The sequence below is a fragment of the Bos indicus x Bos taurus genome, chromosome 4 (assembly GCF_003369695.1).
Source record: "Bos indicus x Bos taurus breed Angus x Brahman F1 hybrid chromosome 4, Bos_hybrid_MaternalHap_v2.0, whole genome shotgun sequence".
In the NCBI taxonomy this organism is placed as follows: domain Eukaryota; kingdom Metazoa; phylum Chordata; class Mammalia; order Artiodactyla; family Bovidae; genus Bos; species Bos indicus x Bos taurus.
In genome coordinates this window covers 110720991-110747635 of record NC_040079.1, presented here as the reverse complement: position 1 = coordinate 110747635, position 26645 = coordinate 110720991, and the positions used below count along the sequence as shown (strand labels likewise).

Genomic DNA, 26645 nt, shown 5'->3' with positions numbered 1-26645 from the left:
TGGGAGGGATTGGGGGAAAGAGCAAAAGGGGACGACAGAGGATGAGATGGCTGGATGGCATCACTGACTCGATGGACATGAGTCTGAGTGAACTCTGGGAGTTGGTGATGGACAGGGAGGCCTGGTGTGCTGCGATTCATGGGGTCGCAAAGAGTCGGACACGACTGAGCGACTGAACTGAACTGAACTGAACCTCACTCTCCTGGTGCACTCTGGGCTCCTGCTGTATCTCTCATCACTGACCCCACCCAACTGGAAGTTACAGGGTAAGGAGTCAATTGGGCACATTACTGGTCACAGACAGGGTGGAGGAATACACACATTAATGGAGAGTGGCTGGAATGCAAAGGGAAGATCCAGTATGGCTACCTTACTCTACAGACACAGAATTGGTATTGTATGAGTTAGGGTTTCCAGAGAAAAAGAACGAAAAAGGTGGTGAGAGGAAAGGAGGGAGATGCTGAAAACACTAGAAAAACCTTTAGATCTATATAACTGTGCCCTCTGAAGCCTCCTCATCCTGACCCCTAGGCTCATCATCTTTTTCCTCCCACTCAGCACTTGTAGATCATTTAGTGATGCACAAACTAAATTATTCACACAATGTTTTCAAAGTGTATCCTGAGTACATCCTATCCTAACAAATATCAGGCAACTGATTTTTGCCCCCAAAGAAGTGTTGAGCCTCCAGTTTATAACTCATTTATTTAGATAATATTTGATACCAAAAATTCCAGCCAAGCATAATAATTTTGATGGGTCTTTTATTAAAACACCAGACTCTGCTCTAAATTTCCGCTTGTCCATCATTCAATAAATATTCATTGAGCACTTCTAGGCATCAAGTCTGTTCTCCAAGATAGAGATTCAAAGGTGCAGAACAGTGTGGAGATTACTTAAAAAACTGGAAATAGAACTGCCTTATGATCCAGCAATCCCACTGCTGGGCATACACACTGAGGAAACCAGAATCGAAAGAGACACATGTACCCCAGTGTTCATCGCAGCACTGTTTATAATAGCCAGGACATGGAAGCAACCTAGATGTCCATCAGCAGATGAATGGATAAGAAAGCTGTGGTACATATACACAATAGAGTATTACTCGGCCATTAAAAAGAATACATTTGAATCAGTTCTAATGAGGTGGATGAAACTGGAGCCTATTATACAGAGTGAAGTAAGCCAGAAAGAAAAACACCAATACAGTATACTAATGCATATATATGGAATTTAGAAAGATGGTAACGACAACCCTGTATGTGAGACAGCAAAAGAGACACGCATGTATTGAACACTCTTTTGAACTCAGTGGCAGAGGGCGAGGGTGGGATGATTTGGGAGAATGGCATTGAAACATGTAAAATATCATATGTGAAATGAATTGCCAGTCCAGGTTCAATGAATGATACAGGATGCTTGGGGCTGGTGCATTGGGATGACCCAGAGGGATGGGATGAGGAGGGAGGTAGGAGGGGGGGTTCAGGATGGGGGACACATGTACACTCATGTCAGATTCAAGTCAATGTATGGCAAAACCAATACATATTGTAAAGTAAAATAAATAAATTAATTAATTTTTTAAAAAAGGAAAAAAAATATGCACAACCTAAGATTTCTGCTGTCAATAAGGTTTACATCTTAGCTGGGAGGAGATGACACATGTACCTCAACATGAATAATGAAGACAATTAAAACAGGCAGGTATAGTAGGGCATGACAGGGTAGATCCAAGTAAGAATGCATGGTCAGAGAGGCTACTCTGAGAAGTTGACATTTGGGCTGAGATCTGAATAATGAGAAACAGGCAGCCTTGCTAAGATCAGGGCAAGAGTCATCTGGACAGAGAGACAGCCAGACAGCCGGTGCAGAGGCTCTAAGGCAAGAATGTTTGTCATTTTCAGGATCCAAAATGTTGGCTAGTGTGGCTGAAGCACAGTGGGTAGAGTGGTGGTTGCTTGAAATGAAGTCAAAGAATTAATCAGGAGTCAGACCACGGAGGCTTCCTGTCTACAGTAAGGAATCTGGGATTCATTCCAAGTGTGATTGGAAGTCATTGGATGGCTTCAATAAGGGAAGCGACATAATCTAATTTACATGTTTGAAAGATCTCTCTGGCTGCTTTTTTAAAGAGTGGAATCAGATGGAGTGGGAAGAAGAGATAACAGAGAAAAAGCTAGAACACCTGTTAGGAGGCTAGCTCAGAAGCACCCAGAAAAGAAGTAAGAGCAGTGACCAGTAGGAAGCTGCATCAGACTCCGTGCTGTATCACTTCACCTTTCTCTCTTTTTTCACTTTGTCCTTGATAGACATATTTACAGTGATTTAAGTGCTTCCCAGGGACTGCCAGAGAGTCTGTGGCTCAGTCAGTCAGGAGTCTGCCTACAACGCAGGAGACCTGGGTTCAATCGCTTGGTCATGAAGATTCCCTGGAGAAGGAAATGGGAACTCACTCCAGTATTCTTGCCTGGAGAACCCCATGGACTGAGGAGCCTGGTGGGTCACAAAGAGTCAGATACAACTGAAGCAACTTAGCATGCAGCATGCAGAATACTTTAGACTAAGGAGGTGATTGCGGAGGAGAAAAGAAGATGGTTTTAGGATATAAAAGAGTTGGAGGTAGAATCAAAATGAATTGCTAATGGGCAGATTATGAAAGATGAGAAATCAAGATATGAGGGCTAATACCTAGATTTTGGGCTTAAGCACCTCTATGGATGGTGATGTTGACAGCATAAATTGATGAGACGAAAAGTTCCATGGATAAGCATCTTTAATAAGGAATCATAAGTTCTGTTTCAGCCATACTAACATATTATGTTGCCTGTGACCTGTTTTTAAATATTTTAAATATTTCTGCATTAAAATATCTATGTCATGTATGAATTTGTGTATACACACACACACATGCTTTAATTTAAGCTACACTCTAGGGATGGTTAGTGGTCCTAACTGAGAATTTGACTTCTCAGTGTGTTTGAATAACATTCTATCAAAAATTCTACTCTCCAGATGTCACCCCTATGAGTGCTTCAGCTATCATTATTTCTAACCAACCTCAAGTCTTTGGCTAATTAGCATAAAGAATTCTATAAATGGGGTTTTATTGGCAAAATTAGCTGAAACTGATGAAGTCACTGAAAATAAATATATATGCATTGATTCAAATGTTCTTGAAATACTATCTAGACTTTCATGAACAGGATAGAACAATCTAGAGTCTATTATTGTAGCCTGTACTCTTATGAATGGGGGCTGAGTCTTGATCTCTAATAGTACTGTATTTGACCACTGGTTCTAAGGATTCCAAATGTCAATGCCAACTATAAGGGTAGTTCCTTCTCTAGGGCATCTTCCCAACCCAGAGGTTGAACCCACATCTCCTGCACTGGCAGGAGGATCCTTTACCGCTGAGCCACCAGGGAAGCCCCAACTATAAGGGGAAGGATCTAGAATATTGGTGCATCTGATTCAAATGAGCATTTCATGAAAGTGCAGTTGAGTCTCCTGAAAGGACAGAGAACTGGAACTTCATCAAAGATTTTAAACAACAGCTTAGATCCAGAACAAGACAGGAAGGTCTGCTGTAACCATTTCTATTTAGCATTGTACTAGAGACTCTAGCCAGGGAAATCAGGCAAGAAACTGGAATAAAGGGTATCCAGATTGAAAAGCAGGAAATAAAACTATCTCTATTTGCAGATGACACAATGTTGTATGCAGAAAATCCTAAGGAAACCATTGAAAAAAAAACTGTTAGTACTAATAAATGAATTCAACAAGTTTGTAGAATACAAGATCAATATACAATATTGATATCAATATACAATATGATCAATATACAATCAATATACAAAAAGCAATGTATTTTTATTTACATGCAGTGAACAATCCAAAACTAAAATTAAGAAAAAATTCAATGTATAATAATATAAAAAAGAATAAAATACTTAGGAATAAATTTAACAATAGAATTCAAAACTTACAGTCTGGAAACTCCAAAATACTATTGAAAGAAGTAAAAGAACACCTAAATAAATGGAAAGACAACTCATTTCGTGGATCAGAAGACTTAATATTGTTGAGAGGGCAATACTCCCCAAACCGATCTGCAGATTTAATGCAATCCCTATTGAAATCCCAACTGATGTCTGACCCTAAAATTGACATTCAAATGCAAGAGTCCCAGAATAGCCCAAACAATCTTGGAAATTAAGACCAAAGTTGGAAAACAAAGTCACATGTTCTGACTTGGGGAAGAATATTACGGGGCTATGGAATGCCCCTTCTACACTTGTGGTCATGGATTTTAAGTGATTCCAGTTGATGTGGCCATGTGTTTACACAAACATGCAGGCAAGGAAGGGAAGGAAGTGAAGGCTGTTTGTATAAGGGAATGTTAAAGATAACTGAGATGAAAACAAACAAAAAAATTGAACGATGAATACGATTAGTAAATAGTTTACAGGTAAATATTTGACTGTCCTTTATCTGTTAAATCTTGTCCCTATGCTTTTTTTGGGGGGGAGGTCTACATTAGAAAAATAATTATCCGTATCACTCATTACTCCAGGCTGAATATAACAGCATCTCCAACAATAATCCTTCTCTTTCTCTCTCACCTTTCATTCTTTACCTGTTCTACTCTCAGGTAGGATTTTTAAATATCTTCTAATCAAAGGGTGCCTTGCCCAATGCTGCTATCAGATCGGGTTCTTTTTAAGAGTATGCCCTTTCCCTGCTATATGTGGCATGAGTCTTATCCAAGTGTTACTGTCCTCTCCAAAAACCATCTCAGTCTCTGTGCTTATATGTCAGAGTCACACTCTTTGGAAGCCATACTCTAGATGCCTGCTAGTAAGGTGAATATTGTGCTTGACCCCTCACCTCCTGATTTCTCCTCAGCATTACAGGGGCCCTCCTCCTCCACTATTTCCCTAGGACACAATGGGTTTGCCACAGTATCTAAATTTATCTTGTTTATTTTTTGTTTCTCTCCAAATTCCCATTTCAGTTTCTATCAATTTCAGTTTTCCACTTCTTGATGATATCTTTGAGTCCTCCATCAAATCCAAGTGACTTTAAATGAATGCCAATAGTTTGGAGAAGAAGAAAAGAAATGCCATGAATATATACAATCCATGACATCCTGTGGTGGAGGCAAGCAAATTTGTAACTTTTGATTCTGTGTTTAGCAAATGACTGAACATTCAGGGCCTATTAACTATAGAACCCAAGTATAAACCAAGCTGTACTGACTAAAGAGGCTAACTCAAAAATAAATTATATATATATATACACATGTGTATATTCTTTTGATTACATGAAAATATGTTTCCTCACAGAGATTTTGGAAAAAAAAAAGCTCAACCACATGAAATAAAATCCTCATGCTGTAATAAAATATTGCAAATGAATATGCAGTCTCTGAAATATAGAAAATAAAAGAAAACCAAAAATTCCATTAAATCTGCAGCTACATTCATACTCAACCACACGTTAGCATCAGTTAGATTTTGGAAAATTCTCTAGCTTTTTTATTTTGGCTCCTATGTCTTTTCTTAATGTTCAGAAGCTTTTTAAAAATAACAGTTCCTTTGCTAAGCATTGAGTTTGTAGTGGGTCACTCTGCATTTTAATGTGTCACACTAAACACCCACTGAAGAATCTGAGCCAGTCATTATATCCCCAAGTCTCAGCTCTACATTAACACCATCTTATTTTATACTCTTACTATTAATTAAATAAAACAAGAAGTACATTTTTATCAATAATGTTTTAAAAATATTATTTGCAATGAAGCACGATCGCACAGCTGCCCTCACATGTAGGTGACTGCTGCTCGGTCGATTTGGTTATGGTTACACTGCAGGTGTTCTGTAAATAGTTGCGGAATTGATTTTTCCCTTTTCTAGCCTATCACTTGATGCCTAAAAGTTCTTTAACAAGACAGATGCTTAACTGCAGACAGGGCTTCAAGATCTGAGTACCTCTTGAGATGTTAAACTTGACTTAAGTGCATACCAAGGTATAAATGATTTTTTGCTAAACTAGATATGGTTCGGAGAAGGCAATGGCACCCCACTCCAGTACTCTTGCCTGGAAAATCCCATGGATGGAGGAGCCTGGTAGGCTGTGGTCCATGGGGTCGCAAAGAGTCGGACACGACTGAGCGACTTCACTTTCACTTTTCACTTTAACGCATTGGAGAAGGAAATGGCAACCCACTCCAGCATTCTTGCCTGGAGAATCCCAGGGAGGGGGGAGCCTGGTGGGCTGCCGTCTGTGGGGTCGCACAGAGTCGGACACAACTAAGGCGACTTAGCAGCAGCAGATACGATTAGGCAGGAGAGAGCACTGAATTTAGAGCTTGGGGTGGTGGAATGTGGGGTGAGGGTGCCTCATGCTTGCCATATTGATGATCTTTCCAAGGCTGACTCTATTTTGTAGGTACATATTTGAATTGTGAATTGTTCTCAAAGAGTAGTTACAAAATTTTGTACATCCAAAATCACCACAAGGAAAACTTTTAAGTAAATAAAGTAGAAAAAATATGGTCTACACTACACATGTGAACAAAGAGTTTACATCAACAGGAAAAGGCAACCTTCCTAACTGGAAAATAAATATAAGGCATAATGAGACAAAAATAATAAAAACATTCAATATTAATAAGGATTCAAGGATTGTAAATTTTAGACAAAATGTAAAATTAGTATATCCTTTCCTAAGGATAATAAAGCATTAAGTATTTATAAAATGCCTCATGAATATTCTTTTTTAAGCCACTAATCCCACTTGTGGATTCTTAAGGAAGTACTCAAAATGTACATAAAGATTTATGTTCAAGGAGGATCATTTCAAGACTTTTTTTAATGACTCAAATTGAAAAGCTAAAATTTCCAAAATAGAAAATCAATAATTTTCCAAAAGTAGAAAAGCAATAATTATGAGAAAAAAATTTTATAGCCAATGAGCATGATTTCATAGAAGAATATTAACATGAGAAAATGCTTCTGCTATATTGCATGTTACAGATTGCATGTACAACAATTTTCTGGTGATATATAAAAAGAATCTGAAAGGATATGGGCAATGTTGTGGTTATATCTAGTTGATAGAATTCCAGGTGATTTTATTATTTCCTTTGTGCTCTTTTATAATTTTCACAATTTCTATAGTAAATGTGTTACTTTTACAATAATAAAAAAAAATAGCAAGAAATTTTCCTGGAAAAAAATTTTCACCAAAACCCCCAAAAGACTAGCCTCAACCTTAGAGGTCTTTTGGACAGTTTGTTCCAGGAGCTAGTTGGTTCCAAACCCAATACTATTTTAAGTCCTGCAGTGGAAGGCCCACATTTTATTTGCCAGGGACACTAAGTGGGCCAGATGGCTTGCCCACTGGAGGAATATTCTCAACCTGGGTGCCCATCAGAACTGCCTGCAGTGCTTTAAAAATGCATGTGCTCAGGCTTCACCATGTGAGATGCTATAGATTTGAAGTAGATGGAGCTTGGGAATCCTGTGTGTGTGAGAGAGAGGGGGAGAGAGATTTTTCTAAAATTTACTGCCATTTGTGACAAGACTTCTTTTTTATGCAAACAAAAACATATTGTTTTTGTTTGCATAAAAGATATGCATACAAAGATATGCATAAAAGATAGACGTATTTCTATCTTAAATTAAGAATGAATCTAGGAGATAATTTTCTCCTGTAGATATTTAGCACCAGAAATAGGGCTAAGACAAATTGATTATTCTAAAATATAGTTATTATTTGGGGAAGATTTTTCTTCTGCTTTGTAAATAACTATACCATACAACACTCTGTCATTTAGCCACCCTGTCATACAGTATCTAAGGGAGGACAAATACCAAATTAGCATGTTCATTGAGAGGCATTTATTTTACATGTATATGTCACAGAGAGTTTATGGTAGTTTGGCCAAAATAACCATACTTTTACAACTGCCTCAAAATTCTAAGCCAAAGCTATTTTGATGATACCACATAAAAGAAACAGTAGTAGGATCTTGACTGTACCCTGAAGAGGATTCAAATTCTTTCCTGCAGAAAAACTCAAGAGTCCTTACTTAAGGGAGGAGGTAGGATGATCGTCTATGCAAGCATGTTCTTCCAACATTAACAGTTTCCTTAGCTTCAACAAAAGGATGTTAATCCTTTCCTTAGAATTAATGGCTAAGACAACTTCAAGGGCAACCAACTATATAGACCAGATGCACTCCAAGGAGTTGTCATAAAATAAAATCCAAGTTCACTGCAGTGCAATATTTTTTCAAAAGATCAGTTAGACAAACAATATTTGGATGAAATGGCTTAAATGTCACATTTAGATATTATTTTAAAAATATCCTTGGATCAAGAGAGACATGTAGAGACATATATCTTTTCAGATTTTTTGCACTAAATATGGCTTTGAGGAACACCAGTAACTTATATTGAGAATCTCTATGAGGAACAACTTTATAAATGTGTTTCTATACCTATTTTTATGGACATTGCTTTTTTTCTCAAAGTATTTTTATTTTAACAGTATAATTTATAAAGATAACACATATTCACTAAGTAAAATCCAAATAATATAACAAATTATTAAAAAAAACAGACCCAACCAACTCTACCTCTATATTTGCCCTTTAGAAATGTATCTAAGATATATATAGGTATATGTATTTATATCTAATACACACAGATAATATAGCTAATATATATAGATGGATGTACTACACATAAATAGGGTCTTATCATACAGTCAGCCTTCCAACGATTTCCCATCTGCAGATTCAACGGTGTATCAAAATTTCCATCCATGGTTGGTTGAATCCTAGGATGGAAAACCACTGGATGTGGAAAACCAACTGAATTCATTGTACTACACAATTTTATATAAGGAACTTGGGCATCTACAGATTTTGGTTACACACAGGGGCTCCTAGAACCAATCTTCTGTGGATAGTGAGAGATGACTATAGCATACTATTTTCAAACTTTTTTTCTTTTAAATATATCAAAGAATATCAATGCACAACAACCTTCTCAGTGACAACCTTCTCAGTTTCTATTCTACAAATGTACCAAATTTATTGAGTATCTTATTGATGTATTACTAATTGATTCTAATTTTTCACATTAAGATATATGGTACCATATTGAACATCCTTGCATGTACTTGATCTTTGTGAAATTATCTGATTATCTCTTTAGGATGGATTTCTAAAAGTGATACTTCTGAAATCACACTTTCTGATTTCAGGAAGAGAGAAGAGTGTTGACCAGGAAGGTGGAAGATGGAATCCCCTTCAAGGTACTATTGTACTACTTATAATAGCATTATAATAGCACTACTTATGTAGCATTATCAAAATAGCTTTTTGGCTTAGAAGATATTTATTGATTAATATGGCTAAATTGACTTTCTAAAAATATTATCCAAACATAGCCTTTCCTACCACCAGTCCTAAGAGGACCATTCCTTCCACCTACTCCCACCATTTTATCACGTTACTTTTCACTTTTTCATACTAATAAATGAATAAATTTTCAAATGTATACTGGCCATTCATATCTCTTCATTAATTGTTCTTTCATGTCTTTAGTCCATTTCTCTACAGAAATGTTTGTTCTTCTCTTAATGATTCATAAGACCCATTATATATAGTGGAGCTTGTAACACTTTGCCATTTTTGTTAACAGATTTTTCGTTACTGTTGTTATTGTTGTTGGTGTCTGTATTTAATAGTTTGTCATTTGCTGGTTGGAGAAAAAAAATGATAAACACAATATTCCACTCACTTTATAAACTGCAATTTTCCATTATCCCTGAAGACCTAACTTGAATCCCACATCTTTTCCTTACCCATCCTAACATGAACTCTGTCTGTCTAACTTGTAACTGATTGTCCATACAACTTATTTGGCAATTTATTCTACAATGCCTGGTGGCACACCTAAGTGCTGTCAGTCACTCTCAAGGCTTATTTGTACAAGCCAGCAACCAACTCCTTAACAGGAGTTAAGTATTCACTCCATACTCTCAAACCTGGTCTCAATAACAAAACAAGTGCTTATGTAAAGCAACAAATTGGTAAGGGGGGAAGAAATAGGTGACAGAAGTCACCTCAAATTTTCCAGGCTTGAGGAAAGGCTCACCCAGACAGCTTATGCAGTTCTCCTGCACTTCTTGCCTCAACATTCTGACCCAAAGTAAAGCTCATTCCAATCACGTCAGTTCCTGAGATACAGCATTTTCTTTATTGCAAGAGCACCCATATTTCCTAGTTTACCTAAAACATTTCCACTTTGCTCTACTTGTGTATTTCTTAAAAGTTCCCGCTTTTCACTCCCAAAAGTGAAAAGGACGGTAAATTGCCTGCTTACCTTGTCTGCTGCTGCTTTCAGTTTCTTATTCATTTCTTAAGCTAAAAATCTACCCCACAATTTAAAAGACTTGGTAGATGAAGATCGAAATTTCCAAGCAGGATGCAAATTTTGGCCCCTTCTTCTTGGTTTAATTAATAAAATTTATATGTGAGCCTAACCTTGGAAGATTAAAGGAAACATTTAATGTGCAGATAAAAACATTTGCTATTTATATGAGGTTTTTAAAAGGCCATAAAGGGGAGTTTTTTATAGTGTTCATGTTTTCTTCAATTAAATTGAGAACTTTTTGGAGTACCATTATTCTTCCTTTTTTGTACCTTTTCATCATAGCATTTAAAACAGTACTCTGTACTAAGTGGGCATGCAGTAAATACTACTGTGAAACCACTGGGGGCCTGGAGATTTTAATTCGCTTTTTGATTAAGGGTGTCCTTCCTCTTGACTCCTACCATGTCATCACAGACATGTGAGGGGGTAATATTGATAGAGTGCTAAATGGGAAGTGGTATCACAAGAACCCAGTTGAATTAGAAGAGTCCCCTTCATGTCTTTGGCTCGGTTGTCCACGGATAGAGCTCATCTGAATTAGATGTGTCTGAAAATTCAATTACTCCAAATGGAAACATCTGGATCCCTTTTTCTTCCTTTAATCCTTTGTCCTGGTGACTCTGCCAGACAGTCCATATCCCTTGTTGGTTTGGAAGGAAATATATAAGGGCATAGTTAGAAGTGGGGGTAGCTGATGGAAATGTGTCCTTGCCTGTTTTTTCAGTCTATGTGGTCACTTTCCTTCTCTAGCTACTAGAATCACAGATTTTTATCAGAGTGAGAAGAACTGTTTGTGTAACTCCATCTTTTATAGTAGAAGGAATTTCTACCCAGCAAAATTAATGAGCTACTCAAAAATACATATGCAATGATAGCAGAGCTGTACTAGAGTTTTTTCTTTTTTGATTCTCAATCTAGAGAATCAAACTTTTTACTACACCAGATTCTAAATACTGTCTGGAAATTAGTTATTGCCTCATTTCAATCTGTCTTACTGGTATTGGATTGATTTAACCTATAGAAAACAACTGCTCATTTAAAATATTTGAATGCTATAAAAAATAAGAAAGATCCCCCCCCACCCAAATTTGCCTGATATCTTTAGTAGATGCTGAGGGATGAGACTGACTTATTTTTTTCGTGGAAGATATCAGCCGAATTCAAATAGATGTGTTTTTGTGTGTTCATAAGCTAGGACAGAATCAGATAAAAAAAGTCTGACAAAGAAGATCATGAACCATCAAATACATCTCATCCTTGCTCTCTAATTCTTTTCATAGAAAAAGAAAAGTTCTGGGAACAAAGAATAAGGAAGAGGTAGACATATATTTGACCTGTGGTTTTAGATTTAACTTAGGAGAAGCAGAAAATAAGATCTCATTATAATTATACCTGTAGGGGATACAGACAGTCCATTTAGATAAGCCGAGTGTCTAGTTTTCTAAACTAAAAAGAACAGTTTTGATTCTTTGGGCAAATCATGACATCATGCAGTAAAGAGGTTACAAGATACTACTGACCAAGAGAAGTGATTTTTATACAAGCCATCACACGTCTCAGAATACTAAAAAGATATGTTAAAATCTATTTAATCCTATTTTGGACATAAATTCTTATCTTCCCTTCATTCCAAAAAATGTTCAAAGTGACATTTCTGCTTCTAGCACACATTAGAAAATTATGTGAAAATACATTTGGTTCATGTACAATATTTTGAAAATCTTTATTGAACCAGTTACTCTAGGGTGTAAATTGATCTTCTCATCTCTACTCGCCTTAAGGCTCAAATATGATGTTGGGGTTGTAAGAGACAAAAGGAAATAAAATCTAGAGAGAACAGAGGCTTGACACAAAGGCTCCTTCCATTCAGCAAAAGAATAAGACCAGTAAGAGTGCTTTGGGGTGGAGGTGGGGGAAGGCACAGAGGGAGAGAGAGACAGGAGAGGCAAGCGGAGATGGAACACAGGAGACTGGTGCTGCTTCTCCAGTGCCTAACCTAGAGACTTGTGGAGAAGGGGTATTAGCGAAACCAGGGAGCTCGGGGGACATCGAAAGTAGAGTTCTGCATGCTGTGCCTCCCATTTGGTTGCCTGGGAGAAATACACTGGGCAGGGTGTCCTACGCCAACATGGGGTGGGCCCAGCAGCATAAAGAGAGTGGACAAGTCTGGCCAAGGAAAGCATCATCTCCCTAGCTTTCAAGTGGACAACCCAGAAGATTCCATATGCTCCCACAAAGGAAGCAATGGAAAGGATGGTAAAGGTATGCATTGAGATCCAAAGCAGCCTGCCATGAGGCCCACCATGGTAAGAGGAAGGGGACCTCACAGAGAATTTGCAGAATTCCAGGCTCAGGAATCAGATGGAGGATATGGCAGATCCTCTTCATACTGTTCATAGGGTTCTCAAGGCAAGAATGCTGAAGTAGTTTGCCATTCCCTTCTCCAGTGGACCACATTTTGTCAGAACTTTCCACCACGATCCCTCCATCTTGGGTGGCCCTACACGTCATGGCTCATAGTTTCATTGAGTTAGACAAGGCTGTAAATTGAAGAAAGCAGGGAAAACCACTAGGCCATTCAGATATGATCTAAATCAAATCCCTTCTGATTACACAGTGGAAGTGACAAATAGATTCAAGGCATTAGTTAGATCTGATAGAATGCCTGAAGAACTATGGACAGAGGTTTGTAACACTGTACAGAAGGTAGTGATCAAAAATATACCCAAAGGAAAAAAAATGCAAAAAGACAAAATGGTTGTCTGAGGAGACCTCACAAATAGCTGAGGAAAGAAGAGAAGCAAAAGGCAAAGGAGAAAAGGAAAGATATACCCATCCGAATGCAGAGTTCCAAAGAATAGCAAAGAGAGATAAGAAAGCCTTCCTCAGTGATCAATGCAAAGAAACAGAGGAAAACAATAGAATGGGAAAGACTAGAGATCTCTTCAAGAAAATCAGAAATACCAAGGGAACATTTCATGCAAAGATGGGCACAATAAAGGACAAAAATGGTATGGACCTAACAGAAGCAGAAGATATTAAGAAGAGGTAGCATGAATACACAGAAAAACTATACAAAGATCTTTATGACCCAGATAACCACGATGGTGTGATCAATCACCTAGAGCCAGATATCCTGGAGTGCAAAGTCAAGTGGGCCTTAGGAAGCATCACTACAAACAAAGATAGTGGAAGTGATGGAATTCCAGTTGACCTATTTCAAATCCTAAAAGATGATGCTGTGAAAGTGTTGCACTCAATATGCTAGCAAATGTGGAAAACTCAGCAGTAGCCACAGGACTGGGAAAGGTCAGCTTTCATTCTAATTCCGAAGACAGGCAATGCCAAAGAATGTTCAAACTGTTGCACAGTTGCACTCATTTCACATGCTAACAAGGTAATGCTCAAAATCCTTCAAGTTAGGCTTCAACAGTATGTGAACCAGGAACTTTCAGATGTACAAATTGGATTTAGAAAAGGCAGAGTAACCAGAGATCAAATTGCCAATATCATTGGATCACAGAAAAAGCAAGAGAATTCCAGAAAAACACCTACTTCTGCTTCATTGACTATGCTAAATCATTTGACTGTGTGGATTACAACAAATTGTGGAAAATTCTGAAAGAGATGGGACCACTTGACCTGCCTCCTGAGAAACCTGTATGCAGGTCAAAAAGCAACAGAACCAGACATGGAACAACAGACCGGTTCCAAATTGGGAAAGGAATATGTGAAGACTGTATATTGTCACTCTGCTTATTTAACTTCTATGCAGAGTACATCATGTGAAATGCCAGGCTGGATGAAGCATAAGCTGGAATCAAGTTTGCCGGGAGAAATATCAATAATCTCAGATATGCAGATGACACCACCCTGATGGCAGAAAGTGAAGAGGAACTAAAGAGCCTCTTGATGAAAGTGAAAGAGGAGAGTGAAAAAGCTGGCTTAAAACTCAACATTCAAAAAACTAAGATCATGGCATCCAGTCCCATCACTTCATGGCAAATAGATGGGGAAATTATGGAAACAGTAGCAGACTTTATTTTGGGGCGGGGGCTCCAAAATCACCTGAGATGGTGACTGTAGCCATGAAATTAAAAGACGCTTTGCTCCTTGGAAGAAAAGTTATAACCAACCTAGAGAGCATACTGAAAAGCAGAGACATTACTTTGCCAACAAAGGTTTTTAATGTACGGTCAAGGCTATGGTTTTCCCAGGAGTCATGTATGGATGTGAGAACTGGACCATAAAGAAAGCTGAGCACTGAAGAATTGATGCTTTTGAACTGTGGTTGGAGAAGACTCTTGAGAGTCCCTTGGACTGCAAGGAGATCAAACAAGTCGATCATAAAGGAAATCAGTCCTGAATATTCACTGGGAGGACTGAAGCTAAAGCTGAAGCTCCGACACTTTGGCAACCTGATGGGACGAACTGACTCATTGGAAAAGACCCTGATGCTGGGAAAGGCTGAAGGCAAGGGGAGAAAGGTACAACAGAGGATAAGATGGTTGGATGGCATCATTGACTCAATGGGACATGAGTTTGAGCAAACTCTGGGAGCTGGTAAAGGACAGCGAAGCCTGGCATGCAGTAATCCATGTGGTTGCAAAGATTCGGACACAACTTAGAAACTAAACAACAACAATGGCAGATCCTCAACAAGGTCTCCATGAAGAACCTAGATGGGATTAAGGAAGCAGAACGGGGCCACTTGGCCCTCCCAAGATGGGAAATAAGAAGAAAGGAGCAAGTGTGTGTTCATAAGCCACAGATTTTATGGTGGACACCGGAAGGACACTTACGTTATTCATATCTGAGATGGTATGAGTTTAACTTCATAAGCACTCAACATATAGTTATTCAATATTTGGTAGCATACAGTTTATGGTCTTAAAGGTAGGATAAAAGTCCTCGCTGATTCAAAGTTGCAAGGCTCCCATCTACTGGTAATTTGCTTAAATTTCAGGCACATGATTCTTGAAATTGTTGACAATTTAAGAAGAGCCAAATATAATACACAGTGACAAAGAACATCACAATTTCTCAAAATTGCTCAAAATTCTTGTTGATGTTCAAAGGTCAATTGAGAATTTCTAGAGAAGGGTATAGAAATATGAAACAAAGATTTTATTTCCAAGTTGTTTTCGGTATTATAAAAGTTCCTTCATCTTGGAGATCATTGTTAGAGAAAATATATACATAGGGGTTGGAAAGGTAATAAAAACCTTTTGAGAGGAAAAGCTGTAAGGACTGATTACCCTCCAAGAACTTTAATAGAAAAAGATAAAAAACAATCATGTAGTCCTACTAATAACTGTCTAACAGAAATATAATAAGCCACATATGTATTTTAAATTTTCTAGTGGTCACATTTTAAACATGGGTGACTATGGGGAGAGCGTGACTCGGCCAAGCACTTGGACTTGGCTCCTTCATTTCCAACATGGAAGAAACTTACATGGATACCCTGGACCCTGAAAGGCTATTACAATGTCCCTATGATTTAAAAGAAATCAGATATGTGCCTGCAGATTTCCTTATCATCTTATCAAGTACAAAAAGAATAATCCTGACTATTTAAAAACTCTGGCTATCTGCCCCTTCAGTGCCTACCATCAGGCTCCTCTGGCTGAAATCAGGCATATGTCAAGCTGTGATGACAAAAGCTGTATTGAGCAGGATGTAGTCATCCAGGAACCTTGGACAAGAGACTCTGACCGAGCGCACAAAACAGGTGCCCTCCTCAATGATGAACAGGGGGATAAAGATTTGTAGGAACAGACCGGCACCCCATTTGTCTGGAGGCACGGCCAACTACTGTGGTAACCACAGCCCTGCCAGCCAAGCAACATCGTTATGGAGCCCGAGTGATGTGGCTTCAGGCCTGCAAGTTCCCAAGCCTCTGCCATGGAAAAACAATGGAAATGCATAGTAACTGAATATCTATCTCATCAAATGAGAGGCCCTTGCTTCTTCCTGCTACAGCGGGTTCTTCATTTTTTCCCTCCTAATCTAATTATAGAAAGATAAATTATCTGTGACTTTCAAAGTGACAAGTACCTTTTTTTTCTCCCCCTCTATGAGTGCTGACTCATTTGATGCAAGAAAGAGCCCTCATGCTCAGAAGAACTGTTTCAAATCAACCATCATTACAGATAACTTGAAAAATAAATTAAAAATAAGAAGCAAAAAGAAATGAGTAAAGATAGTCTCAATAGTAATACTTTGTCTAATGTAAGGTATCTAAAATATTTCTCATTTCAGATATAATCAGTATAAAAATTATTAATGAGATATTTTATAGGCTTTTTTCATACTAAGTCTTCAAAATCCATTATACATTCTACACTTAGAGTATATCTCAACATAGATGCTAAATATTCAGTGGTTAAAGTAAAATCCAGTCCTACCAAAATAATAAATTTGTGTTTAACAGAAAAATGTTATCCTACTACCTTCTATTTTAAATGTAAAATACATAAAATTTTTAAATACTTAAAATTTTTTTTTGTCACATTAGCCATATTTCAAGTGCTCAACTTGAATGGCTAGTAAATACCTTGTTATACAGCAAATATCCAGGTTGATAATTAGCACAGGTACAAAACTGATGTACACTGAATGAATGCCTGAATAACTTGTCTGAGTTCCACAGTTTACTAGCTGCTACTTTCATATTTTTACACTGAACAATTATCTGGGGCCAATTGGATATGAGAGGAAAGAGAGAAAGGAGCCAAAGAGTTTGGGAGGAAGCCATAAGGAGAATTAGAGTGCCATGGACACAATCAGAAATACTGAGAAGGAAGACTTGGTTCAAAAGGGAAAATAATCAATATTGCAGTTCTGAACGTTCCCTGCTGTGAGGAATACAGCTCCTAACAAAGCTCCCAGTGATCATCAGTAGCACCAACAGAATCTACCATCACAACTGCTCATACCTCTCGGTCCACACTGTCCAATGGCTACACATAATCCTGTCCTATCTGGTCTGAAACCGAAGTCAAACTCCAGCTGTACTGTGCTTGGCATCAAACATTAAAAATCCAAATTCAAAAACTAAAAGAAGGGGAGTTTAAGTACAGCTCTCCCCATCAAATCTTGCAACATGCTCTTTTGGTAATAAATATTCTAAATACTGATCCGGCCGGAACTACTGCAATGCTTCGTCATTGGTGCCTGGAGCAATTAGATGCAAAGCCATTAGTCAAGTGGAAGGACCTCCTCTCAGGACAACGGAAGGGTCCTGACCCATTATTAACTAGCGGTCAAGGATGTGCTTGTATTTTTCCACAGGATGCAGATTCTCCAATTTAGATCCGGGACAGGCTGATTCGCCATGTTGCAGTCCCCCAGACATCCGGTTCCCCCATTGCTTCGATCACAAAAGAGGAGCCCACCAGAAGGGGAGGCAAGATAAACATCGAAATCCCAGTGAGACTGACGGGGCTGCTGCAGCGCGAACTCCAACCAGAAAATAATTCTACTTATTCTGTTTTGGCTTGTCTACCCTCTCCTTATGTTTTTCTCTTTACCAACGATTCTGGAAAACTTAATGTACATGTGACTTTCACTGGTGGACCCAATATAGTAACTTGTGAACAATGTATGCTCTCATCTTGTTTAAACCCTCAATATAATGTTTGCTTCTTTGTAGTGTTACAACGTCCACCTTATCTTATGATGTAACCACTTATTGATATGATAATTTTGGTCTTTCTGTATTACAACAACCACAGGATTTAATGCGATCGCGACGGTTTGTGGGCTTGCTTATCCTGGGAATAGCAGCTTTAATAGCAGCAATTGCTTCTGTTACTGTGGCAGCAATATCATTGACTCAACAAGTGCATACTGCCGAATATGTTGATACCATGTCTAAAAATGTCTCTTTAACTCTAGCAACACAGGAAGCTATAGATAGAAAGTTGGAGATGAGGGTAGATGCCTTGGTGGAGGCAATAATCCATATTGGGACTGAGTTACAGGCTTTAAAAGTGAAAATGGCTCTTGTCATGAAACGCTGATTACAGGTGGATATGCGTGACATCTTTAAAGGTAAATGAGACAGATTATGAATGGGAAAATATCAAAAATCATATCTCAGGTGTTTGGAACAGCTGGCATTGGTCTGGACTTAGGGAAACTTCATAATCAAATACAGACCCTGGAACACTCTCAACTGGATTTTACCACTGCTGGAGCAGCTAATGACTTTTTTCACACCTTCTCTAACTTCATTTCAGGAAAAAACATTCTGTCTAATCTGTTGGTGCTTTCATTTTGCTTCTCATAATCATTCTTCCTTATGTTGTCAGGATTCTTTGGCAGAATATTCAGAAGCTCGCAACTGAGCTGCAGTTGGCTGTTTTAAGAAATAAAAAAGGGGGAGATCCCAGGAGCTGGCATGAGAAGCTCCACCCATGGCAAAGGTCATGAGGAAGGAGGCTCAGCATACGCAAAGGCGGGATCGAGCCTCAGGAGTCCCCCTGGAAATTCTTGAGCATCTACCCCCAAAACCAGAGTCTGCCTACTTTCTGCTTTGTGCTCTCACCTACACCTCTGACTTTACGGGGGGCTGTCCCCTACTACCTCTCTCTGAAAAAAGAGTTAGCTTACAGCTCCAGTTAATAAAGTTCCTGGGTGTGACAGTGTTTCAACCTACAAACTCCTTTGGAAGTCCTCTAGCCTGCCTGAATAGGTTTTTCCGGCCACATGTGATTGTTCAGAGCCTCCCAACTGTGAGAGGCATGAGATGTTCTAAACTGTCTAAATATAGATTCCTTTGAGCAGTTAAAAGATTGATTAGAAATTGTATTGGTGAAGGGTTTTTCACTTGTTGGGCCAATGTTTGCTGCTAAGCTTCCATATCCCTTATCTGCTGTGTCCCTGGCAGTGTATTGATTAATATAATTGGTGTAATTAGTAGCTTTAATGTTTGTAACCTTGGACCCTTGAGTTAATTCTTTTTCTCGTTGTAGCCCACCACACCTTTGCCCTATAGGAATGCAACTTTATCTAATGCTTTTGGAGGGTGGCACCTGACTCATCACCTTTAGAGAAAAATAAGTTTTCTGAAGAAAGGGTCTTAAAATGTTAACAGGCCTCCTGGGCCAGAAGATGATACAAATCACCTAAACTTTTGCATATGATAAGTTTGCAGGAAGAAAGCCTGGCTTACTGCATGACTCTACCCCTTCCCCCATTATCCTCGATGCATAACTTAAGGTATAAAAACTACTTTGGAAAATTAAGTGTGGGCCCTGTTCACCAAAACTTGATCTCCCTATGTCGTTCTTTCTCTCACCTTCTGGCTGAATTATTCAGCCTCTTTTCTCCACTGAATTTCCTCACTGAGTTATCCTTATTTCAGCCTCTTTTCTCCACTGAATTTCCTCACTGAGTTATCCTTATTTAACCACTCTTTATATCCTTAATTAATGTTTAATTAAGCAATTGTTTCCTGATCCTCGCCGACGCCATCCCCGCTTCGATTTCCCTGAATCCACCGGGGCTGGACCCCGGCAGTTAGTCTGATCCATGATTCTCAGGATGTTCGTCTGAATTTCACACCTACGTCTTTTCTCATAGATATTCTGAACCCTAAATGTCAACTGCTGCCTATTCTGCTCTTCCTAGTGCTTTCCTGCCATCCTCAACACAACCTTTTGCTTCTGACCTTCTTCTAGTCTATGCCCCTGAATTTTGTTACACCCAGCCCTATCCATCTCTCTCTCTTTTTTTTTTTTTTCCAGCCAAGCAACGTGGCATATAGGATGCAGGATCTTAGTCCCCCAAGCATGAATCAAACCCATGCCCCCTGCAGTGGAAGCAGGGAGCATCAATTCGCTTTTTAATTTTTAACATTATAGAACAAAACTGAAGTCTATTAATATTCTATGCTTACATTTCTTAGAGACAAACAGAAATAAAATTCATGAACCAAAAACTGAAAACAAACAAAAAAAACAAGAAGAGTTTATAAATACTAAATATGGATCTGAGCATTAACAGCTGAACAGAGAATGTAATTTTCAAGTGATAACAAGTCCAAGTCACAGGCATGACTTGGACTTCAAGTCATGTCTGTGACACCAGTTCACCTGGGTACCTCTGTATCTGTGGTAGGCATCCTCTCAGATGACCCCCAATGATCCTCACCTCCCAATGTCTATGTCCTGTTGGGCATTAGCCCAACAGAAGACAGCAAAAGTGATGGACTATAACTTCTTCTGATAACGTTCCTCTTGGATTCTCTTTCTCACTTTCTCACTCACTTATTCTGAACAAAGCCAAATGCAGTGTCGCAATCTGCCCTACAGAGAGGTCCACATGGCAAAGAACTAGGGACATCTCAGACGAACAATCCATGAGGAATTTTGGAAGGAGTGAATTTGGAAGCAGAACCCCCTCCAGTCAAGCCTTCAGGTGAGACTTGTGCTCTGGTCAACACTTTGACTGCAGCCTTGTGAGATACCTTGGAGTTTTCCAGGTGGCTCAGTGGTAAAGAATCCACCTGGCAATGCAGGAGCTGCAGAAGACACAGGTTCGAACCTCGAGGCAAAGACAACTAGCTAAGTTGCATCCAGATCTCTAACCTACAGAAACTGTATTTTTAAACTAAGTTTTGGAGTAATTTGTTACATAGCAAGAGATAACTAATACAGCCTGGAACCCTAGTTTTCTTATAGAAAATTCATGCAATCTATCCTATCTACAATGAATTGAATTTTGGACATTTCAAGTGATCACAAGATATTCAAACCAGAATGTGTACAAGATATTTGGTAAAACAGACCTGGAGCCTAAGGAACGGTTAGCATCAAGGTTAAAAAAGGAAGTCATGACAATGTGTTGACTGTCTTTGAAGACTTTGAAGGTAAATATGAAGCATTTGTCAAATGGATGAGGGGAATAATTCTTTTCTTCCCTTGTGAGTCTCACTTGGCAGAGAGAAGGGAGCTCATGAGAAACATTTGGGGAAATTTACCAACATATACACAGCCTCACCTTTCCCCTTTAAACCAGACTTAAATCAGAATCTCCAGGAAGAAAATCCAGTTATGTACATTTTTCTAGGTTCCAAGAGAGTAGAATTTAGAAACACATTAATCTCTTATATAGAATTCCATACGGGCCAGATCTGTTACAGGTTCAATATAACCAAATTTTCCAAAAGGCCTTCATTATAACACAAGCATTTCTTTAACAAGCTAGCATCATAGCACAGAACTGTACCACAGTTGATAGCATAAGTCACCTTCTTTTGTACTAAAAGTATCCTCTAAAAATGAATTTCAATGATAAGTGACTTATGCACAGGAAGTTCTTTTAATACCTCACCTAGCCTCTCACTGAGGCAATGAGAAATCTGAAGTTTCATTATGATAGCCTTGAGGATCTGTAAATTATTTCTAGATGCCTAATAGAAATTATATTTTTACCAAGGATAAAAGCTACAGGCTAACTAAAATGTCGTGTCTTTAATTAAACACAGATTAATCACTATACCTATTACTAGCATATTATTAATATTACTATTATCATATGTTAATCAGTATCAAGATGGACAGTTAATGACCCAATAAAAACTACCTACATCAGTATCCAATCTTGATTTTGTAACTAATCTTGAACCTAATACAAAATGACAGCCAAATTAAAGTGAATCACACTTAAGTATCTCTAGACACTTTTGAATTTTCTTACTAGCAGTTAGTATAGTAGAAAAACCAAGAGTATTAGAATCAGAGAATATTAGAACCTGTGCCGTCCTATCTGTACAAAGGGAATTTCCAAACGTCAGTTTTTTCATCTGTTATGTGGGGATAATGCTAAAGAATGCTGGGAAATTAAATGAGAAAATGTGGCAGCCTGCTGCTTAGCAAATAGCACAAAGCTTAGCACATACAAGTTCAACGGTTGTTGTTACTGCTTCTTTTCTTTAGTGCTTCTTGGCAAATCAAACATTCGTGCAATCTAATATACTTGTAAATCTTGATGAATATAGATCATTGATTATAATTAAGATCAATAACTCAATCTCCCAAGACAAAAGAAATAAAAGCAAAAATAAACAAATGGGACCTAATCAAACATACAAGCTTTTGCACAGGAAAGGAAGCCATGAACAAAATAACAAAACATCCTACAGGATTCAATAAAATATTCGCAAACAATGTGGCCAACAAGAGGTTAACATGCAAGATACACAAACAACTCATGCTCATACTCAGTATGAGTATATATAACTCAGTATCAAAAAAAATAATCGAGAAACGGTCAGAAGACCTAAACAGATATTTCTCTAAAAAAGACATACAGATGGTCAACAAGCACATGAAAAAATGTTCAACATCGTAATTACCACAGTAATACAAATCAAAACCTCAATCAGTCAGTCACCAGTCAGTCACTCAATCACCAGTCAGAACAACCATTATTAAAAAGTCCACAAATAATAAATGCTAGACAGGGTGTGGAGAAAAGGGAATCCTTCTATAATGTTGGCGGGAATGTAAAGTGGTAGAGCCACTACGGAAAACAGTATGGAGGTTCCTTAAAAACCTAAAAATAGAGCTACCATATGATCCATCAGTCCCGCTCCTGGGCATATGATACATGTACCCCAATATTTATAGAAGCACTATTTACAATAGTCAAGACATGGAAACAACTCAAGTGCCCAACAACAGAAGAATGGATTAAAAGATGCTATCTCTGTCTCTCTCTCTTTCTCTCTCTCTCTCATTCACACACACACACACGCACACACACACACACACACAGACACTGGAATATTACTCAGCCAGAAAAAAAACAATGAACTATTGCCTTTTGCAGCAATATGGATGGATGTAGAGAATGTCTAAGTCACTGTCAGACAGAAAAAGATAAATATATAATATCTCATATGAGTAATTAAAAAATAATACAAATGAATATATGTACAAAACAGAAACTCATATAAAACATATAAAACAAACTTATGATTATCAAAGGGAAAAGGAATGGGGGAAGGATAAATTAGGAGTATGGGATTAGTAGATACAAACTACTGTGCATAAAATGGGCTTCCCTGGTGACTCAGTGGTAAAGAATCCACCTGACAATGCAGGAGACATGAGTTCACTCCCTGGGTCGGCAAGATCCCCTGGAGAAGGAAATGGTAGCCCATTCCAGTATTTTTGCCTAGAAAATCCCGTGGACAGAGAAGCCTGGCAGGCTACAGTCCCTGGGGTGGCAAAAGAATCAGACACAACTTAGGGAATAAACAACAACAGTAATGCACAAAATAGATAATTAACAATGATTTGCTATATAAAACAGGGCACTTTATTCAATATCTTATAATAAACTACAATGGAAAATAATCTAAAAATATATATATATTAGAAAAAATAATTTAGATCAATATTGAAATAAATAATAAGTTCTTTGATATGAAATTTCTTAAAACATAGAGTCCACAGTGAAAAAATAATACAAGGGGTCTCTGATGATGCTTAAAACTTGTGAATAACTGACAACCCAAATATGTTCTAGTATACTTTAATTCTGCTCAGTGTCTTCTTTGATAGAAATGACAAAAACCATCTCATCACATTTTATATTCTCCATCATAGCCTTCATATCTGTGTGTATATAACCCAAATGGGACCATGCTAAGTGTTGTTCTCTAGAGCTTAGTTTTAATTTGTAATAATAAATTGCAGAAATGGTTCCATGTTAGTACATATAGCTGTAACTCAATCTTTAATATACTAACATTAACTATACTTAATATACTAACATTTATTTAATTAGTCTCTTTTGAGGCACATTTAAATGTTTCAAAATTTTCACTATTATAAATTACCCTTATCTGTGAATCTCTGCACATCTATCTTTAGACACTTGGGTATTTCTGTAGGATTGCATAAATTATGAATGCACTTAGCTGGCAGTAACAAAAACCACACCAAGAATGATTGTTAAAATGGATTTCCTTACATAATAAAATGCTGAAAGGTAAGCAATTGCTAGCATCCTTCCACTCCAACATCCTCAGCTATTATTTATTCTCATTATGTTCATTATTTTATATGCTTTTGAACTGTACTGTTGGAGAAGACTCTTGAGAGTCCCTAGGACTGCAAGGATATCCAACCAGTCCATCCTAAAGGAAATTAGTCCTGAATATTCATTGGAAGGACTGATGCTGAAGCTGAAACTCCAATCCTTTGGCCACCTGATGCAAAGAACTGACTCATTGAAAAAGACCCTGATGCTGGGAAAGGTTGAAGGCAGGGGGAGAAGGGTATGACAGAGAATAAGATGGTTGGATGGCATCACAGACTCTATGGACATGAATTTGAGTAAGCTCTGGGAATTGGTGCTGGACAGGGAAGCCTGGTGTGCCGCAGTCCATGGGATTGCAAAGAGTCGAACATGACTGAATGACTGAACTGAACTGATGGTCATTATTTATGTTCTCCAGGTACCACATCTGCACCCCAGCATCCCAGCAAGAAGGAGGTTTCAGGAACCAAAACTTCCTCCTAGAAGGGAAGTGCCCCATAGATTTTCACCAATGACGTTTTGCTCAGAACAGTGCTACACACCCATCCCCAGACCAGTCACAGGCAAAGAATGGAATCATCACGACCAGCTGAAATCCACCATGATCCATTTCCTGGATCTTGGAGCTACAGCCTATCATCTCTGAGCTCACTGAACAATTTAACCTGTTGGAAAATTCAGAGTCTTAAGACTCTTGGGAAAGAAAAGGGAAATGGAGACTGGCTACTGAGAAAGCAATGAACAGTATCCTCGACACATTCTAAAGGAAGAATTGCTAAGCCAAAGGGTATATAGCTCTACATTTTAAATCTGCAATACCAATCACCAAATTACCTTCCAAAAATAGTGTATCAAATGAAAGTTCCAGTAACATGTATGAAATGGCTGAATTGCCCACATTCAACAACCCTGGTCTTCTAAATTTTTCTAAATGTTTGCCAATCTGATAAGCAGAAAATAGTCAAATACAGAGTTAGATAAATATGAGTAGATAGATGATAGATATATAGATAGATGATAGAATCACAATAGTATATTTTGTACATATTTTATTATTAGTGTAGATGAGAATTCCTTAATATATTTAATGACCACTTGAATTTCTTTTTCTGTGAATTGCCAGTATAAAAATGCCTTTATTCACTTTTCTATTGTTTTTTTTTTTTGCTTTAATCTCTTTAATATATTATGAGCATTAACTCCCTTTTACAAATACATTTCCCAGTTTATTTCTTGACTCTCCCATTTATTTATGCTCTTTTACCCAATTCAGATGCTTTTAATTTGTTTTAAGTTAAATATATTCATCCTTCCGTTTATACACTCAGATCTTGGCAACATTCTATGAAAGATCATGCCTGCTTCAAGACTGGAAAATATGCTCTCTTTTAGTACTGTAATTTAAGGAGTTTATATGAATAAATCCTTAAACTGCTTGGAATTGATTTTTGAAAATAGTGATACATTATCTACATATATTTTCCCAAATTGTCACTCAGTTATAACAGTGATATTTATAACTTATATTTCTCATTAATTTTAAAAGCCCACACACATGTTCTGCGGCATTACCAGTTTTAATTACGATAGATTTCAAGTATCAGATCATGAGTTCCTTATGGCAAAATTTAGGCTCAAATTGGAAAAAGTAGGGAAAACCACTAGGCCATTAAGGTATGACCTAAATCAAATCCCTTATGATTATACAGTGGAGGTGACAAATAGATTCAAGAATTAGATCTGGTAGATAGAATGCTTGAACAACTATGGATGGGTGAGGTTCATAACACTGTAAAGGAGGCAGTAACCAAAATCATCCCAAAGAAAAAGAAATGCAAGAAAGCAAAGTGGCTGTGTGAGGAGCCTTTACAAATAGCTGAGGAAAGAAGAGAAGCTAAAGGCAAGGGAGAAAGGGAAAGATACAGTCAACTGAATGCGGAGTTCCAGAGAATAGCAAGGAGAGATAAGAAGGTCTACTTAAATGAACAATGCAAAGAAACAGAGGAAAACAATAGAATGAAAAAAACTAGAAATCTCTAATTGGTGATATCAAGGAAACATTTCATGCAAGGATAGGCACAGTGAAGGACAGAAACCGTAAGGACCTAACAGAAGCAGAAGAGATTAAGAAGA

General features: G+C 37.9%; 1 pseudogene; it reads left to right on the top strand.

The window, feature by feature from the left end:
- Positions 1-15795: 15795 nt before the first annotated feature.
- Positions 15796-16383, top strand: LOC113891755 (annotated as a pseudogene).
- Positions 16384-26645: the final 10262 nt, after the last annotated feature.